Source organism: Parus major, chromosome 7 (genome assembly GCF_001522545.3).
Source record: "Parus major isolate Abel chromosome 7, Parus_major1.1, whole genome shotgun sequence".
NCBI classification, from domain to species: Eukaryota; Metazoa; Chordata; class Aves; order Passeriformes; family Paridae; genus Parus; species Parus major.
Window position 1 is genome coordinate 30,373,218 of NC_031776.1, and position 7,398 is coordinate 30,380,615.

Genomic DNA, 7,398 nt, shown 5'->3' on the forward strand with positions numbered 1-7,398 from the left:
CTGTGCTGCTGTTGGCAGCGTGGCTTTGCTTGGCTTGGGCAGGTGTTGGGGTGGACTTGTCCCTGTGCTGGGAAGATTTCAAGGCTCAGGCTGAGGTTCAGAGCTTGGCTGTGTCCTTAAATGCTCCAGCCTGAGCCTGGCCTTGGTCAGCAGCACCTCAGGGGCTTCAGCTGCTTGCAGGGATGTAGGAGGAAAGGTGTTGCCTCCAGTCCCTCCCCAGCATTCCAGAGCTTCCAAGAGCAGAGGCAAAAAGGTGACAGGTATCTGTCTGTCCTCTACAGCCACTCCTGATGTCTGGGCAGAGCTCTGTGCCTAAAATCCTGCCTTTTCAGAACTGCAGACAAGGTCTTCTTTTCTGCTGTGTTCTCTGATTTGAAATTGTGTGCACTGAATTATAAAATTCAAAACCTTTCTCATTCTTTCTTGCAGGAATGGGTGTTGTCTTGCAAGCCAGGCCTGAGGTGACTGAATGTGATAGCATCCTGTAATTTTTGATGGAATAGGTGTACTCTGAAAGCAAAACTAACCTCTGTGTTCCCTGGGTCATGGTTTTTCAAGGAAGAGACCTTGGCTTCTTTGTACAAGCACAGCAACTTTTTACTTCAGTAAAATTTTTTTTAAGTGTAGAATGGGGAGCTAAATAGCCTGAAATATAAAGTATTAAATACAAAATAATTTAGCAATTATATATGTACTCCTTTTTTTACTGAGGAAGATTGAATCCATCACATATGATAGTCTTTCAGATAGTATTAGCAGTAGTATCAGCTGCTCTTCTGCATAATAAAGCGAGTGAATTCAAACAGCCAAAGCTGCTGTTTCTCCAAAAATTACCCTTTTTTGAAAACTAAATCAAACAAACATATAAAAAATAACAGGAAATAAATAAATCCTCGTCTAGAGGTAATTCTTGCTTGCAGCCTGACAGCTGAAGAATTAGTGGCAGAAGATATTCTGAGTCACTCTGAGCCTGCAAGGCTGCACAAGAGCCAGGCTGCTTTAAACTGCTGCTTTTGGAGCTTCTCAGCTGGCCCTGAGCTCCCAAAGCCACTGGCTTAGCAAGTTCTAACCTGGCCTAAGGCAGGTCCTCTTTGGAGGAAAGGGATAACAGTAAAAAGAGCAATTTACAGAAGGAAAAGGATACTTATCAGGGACAGGATGCTATCAGGAATTAAAAATCTTGCCTGCTGGTATGTAGGTTGCTCAAGCTGATGGAGATAGTATTTCAGATTATTTTATCTTTGCTTCTGTGTCTGGTCAGGATTTTTTCAAATGTGAGGTTGATGAGATCTGGGTGGTGCCCCATTATCTTGGGAGCCCCTGAGGAAGGCAAATCAGGAGAAGTAGCAAATTTTGAGTTCTTCTTTATATGGGTGCCTAACAAAAACTGAACATAGTTACCCCAAAGGGATTGGTAAATAACCAACTACCACATCTAAATATCTTTAAGGTTTTGTTTTTAATCATGGCATATCTTCTTTGTTTCACTGATTTTCTAGTTGATTCTCCTTTTGTTTTTTACTCATGAACAGAACACCCTTCTTGGTAATATTTATTTATTTGTATAAATTTAGACCAAATAATATTTTTTAGTAAAAATTTGACTTTTTTATCATCACTGGTAGCTGAGACTTTGTGAGGGTTTTTTTCTGTGCAAGAGCTATGTTCTTCAGGATCCCTTGAGGCCCAGTTGTGAAATTTTCCAAAGAAAGAAATTATGACCTCACTGTAGCCAGTGGGAAAACACCTTTTTTGGTGATGGAGATAAAAGAACATTTTTGGGGAAATTGCTGGACATCCATAAATGTAAGTACATATATTATATCTCTTTTTGTACATCACTTCTAGATATAAAATGCTCTCCACTAAAAGAGGCTAAAATACCTGTTATGTTCTCCTGGGATTTCTCCCTTTCCCTCTCCCATCATAGTGCCTTTTATTAAGTTTTGGGATCTGTGGAAATTTCTGACTCCTGGAAGTGCTTTTACTTTTAATTTAAGACTTAGAAGTCTTAAATTTCTTACACTTTGTAACATGTTCTGCAGAGGAACCATATGAATTGTCAGGCACCCAATAATAAACAGAAACCTGCACTTACACACTGTGGATTTCATACAAATAAATGAACATGCACTATTCATTCTCAGAGAGTAGGAACACAGCTTTCTGAAACTTCTAAGATTTTTTGCAAAATTTCATGATGGTCTTAATTATTCAGCACCTATTATGAGCCTCCAAGATGGGAATGAGAGCAGTGTTTCCTAGAAATGAAACATGGAAGTGTTCTCCAAGCTATTTTAATGCTAATTCTTGTTCACTCTTTTCAGAGCCTGAGCGTTAAACACCACAACTACGAAAAGATCAGACCGAACTGGGAAATGTATTTTGGCCATAGACATGAAATTGTGAATTGGCATTTAATTGTGGGAAGTGATTCTGTAGTAGGTCGTTTTAGATCTTTCAATTGGTGTGAGTCAGAGAGCTTTTATGGCAACAAAATTGCACAGTAGGCTTTAATTGTGCATAATTATTGCACTGCATGGTGCAGATACTACACTGTAGGCATTCAGCTGCATTCTGGTAAATGTTTTTATTGAAATCTCTGGAGAAGTGTACCTGATGTTATTTGATATATGTTTGTTTAATGTGCTCGTGGCTTTTTATTGTCTTAGGTAAATGAAAATAATTATAATGAATATATTTCATCCCTCCCCCCCATTTTCCAGATGACTGATTATATTGTATGGGATACCTGTGGGTATCTGCTAAAACTAACTGGAGTCTTATTTCTGATTTCAGCTGCAAGAATCTTACAAAAGGTCTTTGGGTTTAGGAGTGTAACTTTAAATAATATGGACTAGGACAGGGTTCAGGTTTTTTACATCCATCTGCACATTCTAAAGGCTGAATGATACTTGGTACACTTTCATCTTGTTACTTCTGTAATCTGAGACCGTTTCCAATTCGATTATTTTTCTTCCTTGAGTGTTTTATGTCTGCTGGATCTGACAAATTCACCCACCTACAACACAGCCTGTGCCTCGGGATTAGGAAAATTTTATTTCCTCCTCTATACGTAAATAAAACATTTTTATCACTATGGACCTAGTGATTTGTGCAATCCTGTTGTACTTTCTTATTTCTCCTGCTGAGCTTTTAAGTTCTCAGCAGTGATCTGATTGTTTCCTACCATTTCACCAGCAATGGAGCCCAGGCCAGCACTCTGTTGCTCCCATGAATTCAGTATCACAGCTCTCAGTCATCAAAAGGCCTTTATGATGTTTCTAGGATGTGACATTTCTATGGAAAAACAGCTTTGGGTTTGGAGCTTGGGTTTCTGGGGGATGAAAAAAATGGAGTCTGATATTATTGTCATTATTCTACCACAAGATTCTGTAGTTCTCCTGCCTTTCCAGGGATGAAAGTCCTGTATAACAAACAGTAGCTCTGGCAGATCTTTTTCCTGTCTGTGCTGATGAACTCGCCATTGCTCTAATGTAGATAACAAACCCCACAACAATCCTCTTTCTTGTTAGCCTCTTCCAGCACAGCATCTGTATCTTGCCTCAAAGAACAAAGACCAGGAAGAATGAATGTCGATTGCACCGCTGCAAAGCCTTTTATTGTTCTTGTTTGTATAGTTAAAGTGAAGTAGCAGGGAGAAACTTATTTTATTTTATTTTTTTTTTTATTTTTAATAACTATTCTGTATGATTCGAAGACAATCTGATGAATGTTGTTTCAGATGGGGTTAAGCCAGGCAGGGATTTTTTTTCCCTCTTCCAGACTGTTTCCTATTGTTATACCTGGTGATCTGTGCAATTCAACAAGTGAAAAATTCTCTAACAGTCTTAGAGCTCTTTCCATAAGAGTGTGCATTCAGGAGCAATACAGGATCACTGGTATCCCACCTACTCTGGGTTTTACCAGGAAGGTGAACTTTTGTGATTTCTGCTTCACTACTTACACGAGTGGGAAATAACTGTACAAACACCATGTCCTGTCTGACATCTGCCTTCCTTCGGTGCTCAGCCCAGGGGGCAGGGAACAGACACCTCTGTGGGAGGTGAGGGGTAACTGTTGATAGGAACTGTGAAAAGAGACATTTAAACACATTTTAAGGCCTTTCACTTCTTTATAGGCTCTACCTGTTAAGTGGGGTCTGTCCCTCAGTTAAATAAGGTCATTTTAAACGTGGCAGGTTTAACTGTTTGTTTACTTCAAAAGCCATTGCACTTCCAGAGATAATCAAGCCTTTGATAAAGTGCCATAGAACTGCATCCACTGTGATGCTTCAGTTTGTCTTTTTGTTTAGATTTTTTCTGTTTTGTTGTTTTGTATTTTTTTAATGTTGTTATTTTTAATTTTCTTTGTTTTCCATCCTTTAGTTTTTAAGGAGCAGGAGGAAGAATGAGAAGCAATAAAAGGGAAGAAATTCTTACTGATTATCTTAGTGCTTTAAATGACAATTTGGATGTAGTCCCAGATTGTACATCTGCCCCTCTAATGTACATCTGAAATGATATTAATACCAAACCAGACATCTGTGTGCTAGATGTGTTCAGCTGCTTGGGAGAGTGGTGCTGCTGCATCTGCAGAGAACAGCCTGAGCTGCCTCCTGTGCTCAGCAAGGAATGGCAAGAGGCAAGAGCAGCCCTGCTGCCTGGGCTCTCCACCCGGTTCAGAAAGCTCTGAAATTGGCATTTCACCCTTCAGTGTCCATCCTGCTTTCTCCTACTCTTGTTAGCTCACACCTAGAGTCAGGGTGTGCTCTGGAATCACAGCGGCAAAGGAAGAGGAAAGGTTCTCTCCATGTGCTGTTAACTGGCCAGACACCAGCACTGAGCTCCTGATGGGGAGGGAAGGGCAGCCTTTCTGTGCAGGGCTGAAGCCTGAAATGGGGAAAACTGCAGTGCCCTGGCTGCACCAGGTGCTCAGGCAGACTCCTCTGACTGTTCTGATGGTCAAGTTAATGAATGAATTAAATATTCAGACCTGCAAAAAGAGCTGAACCTTTTTTCAGCTCAGGTGAAGTTACAGGCCAGGCTAGGGTGATGGAAAGGCCAGGATAGGGAAGAGGTTTTACCACCCTTGTTTATTCATATAAACTTATTTATATGTTTCTGTTTTACTAATAATTCTAACTTTAAACTAGTCCCAGAGTGGAAAGACCCATTTGCACTTAACATCTTTTGTGAGAGGGCTTCATTTACAATGTAGAAAGATGACTGATATTCAATAGGTCCCTTCTTCTGGGTTTCTTTTCCAAAGGCATCATTTATGGGTTGCCAGGTAACCATAAGTCTTTGACTTTTAAATAATACTTCATAGAGGTACAAAAAGCAAGATTTTTTTTCTGGAGATAAAATGGCAAGAGCTGTCTGAAATGAACAGTAGCCTCAGCAAATGTGTACGGAGCTGACCACTGATACATAGACACAAAAATGTGGAAAAAGCCATTTGCCAAACTCTTCTGTGGCCCTGTGGATCCAATCCCAAGCACAGAGTGTGTGTTTAAATTGAATCTGCATTTTCTTACTTAAGGTCACATTAGTGTTCAATAGGTAAATACGACTCTTCATCTCCTCCAGGAAAAGCAGGTGTCTGCTGCTCCCAGTCTGCTTCTGCTTTTCCACCAAGCTGGCTACAGTTTCTGCAATGTGGGAAAGAGGAATAAAAAAGATAAGTGTAATTAAAATTGTCAGCATTAACAGAAGAAGCCAAATGTCCCTAGAGGACAGTGCCAGCTCTTCCTTTCTCCTTCTGCTTTAATCTGAGAAGAAGCTGAGTGCTGTGGAATACCCAGGATCACTCATGGAGCTGGAAGAGGGAGCTTTAGTGATGGGTCTGCCACGGTTTCAGCCCACAGGGCTCAGTGACCACAGCTCATTCACCACTTCATTAAGTGATACACCTTATTCCAAGAGTGTAACCCACTATAAGCCAGAGTTAAATCCATGTTTATTCCTGCCCTGTGCCAACCAGCACCAGCCAGAGGATGCAGTGATTTTGGTTTAACCCCATGTTTCTAAAGCACCCCAGCCCTGCCTGCGGGGCAGGAGAGCCCAAGCTGGGACTGGAGCCTGGTGGAACAGGGTGGATCTCAAAAGTTGCTGGTGCTGCCAAAGGTGGAATCGACTTTCACAGCAGCTAAAGGAAGCTGTGACAACGTAGCCTGAAAAGCAAGAAGTCTTTGCTCCAACAATCCTCCTGCCCTAGTTTGCTTCGTGGTGAATCTTGCTCAAGAGCAGCTTCAGTCTGTGTCTTGCAGGGAGTCCAAGGAACAGGAGAGTGCCTCAGGTGATTGCCTCTTATTCTTGCCTCTCTGATGTTCAGCAGCAGGGAAGGAGTTCCAGCCCAGCCCTGCTGGCAGGGAGCTGCCTGAGGCCCGGAGCTTGTGTCACAGGATTTGCTGTTCGTCCCAGCGTGGCAAGGAATTGCAGTTCTTACATGCCTAGCTTTGAGTCTAAAATCTCCACACAAGAACTTTCATTTCCCTTTAAAGGCTGCCTTCTGAAAGTTTTCTTTTTCACAGTATTTTTACCTCTGAGGCCATTGAGGAATATCTTATTCAAACATTCAGGCCAAATCAATTCTATTTCCAGACCTTCATCACGGCGGCAGTGCATTAGAACAACTTAATAAAATGTTTATACTAATGTCTGAAGTTCACAGTAATCTGAGAGTGTGCAATGACATCTGTAGGATAAATTGCACAGCTCAGCACTGAAATATGACCACAGTACAAAGTATATTGTTTGGAAATCTACTGTCAGACAAGAAATCCAGCTTTGCAATTTTTGCTTCAGAATTTATACTGACAATTCTTTATCATAAATGAGATATTTACATGCCATCCTTTTGGGCATTCCAGAATACTTCAGAATCAGAGCTGGTGCTGAAAACAGCTTGTGTACCACCAAAACCAGACAGATTTTTCCTAGCAGTCTGCTCATGTTAATTTTTTCTGATAAGGTAAAACTGATAACACGTTTATTGTGTGATTTGCTAAGTCTGTGCTTCTGATGAAGTGCTCTGGCATTGCAGCATAAAGGCTGCAGGCTTATTTCAGCAGAACATGAAAGTCTTAATCTTTTATTGCTGCAAAAGCAAACAACTATCCTTATGAGCAGCCTAAGCCAGAATACCAGAGCTCAGAGAAGAATCTAACTGAGTCACTGCAGTGCTTGGGTAGCAGGTTACCCACTTGGGCCTCAGTGTGTGTTTATTTATACAGATGTTGCTAAACTAGGAGGATTTCAGTAACAAAAAGTTGAAACCTGGCCCCTGCATTCCTCTCTTTGCATTCCTACCAAGACCCAGTAAAGCAGATTCACACCTGCCCGAGTAGCAAAAAGCCTTCAGCACAGCTAATACACCAGTTTGCTCAAACTGCAA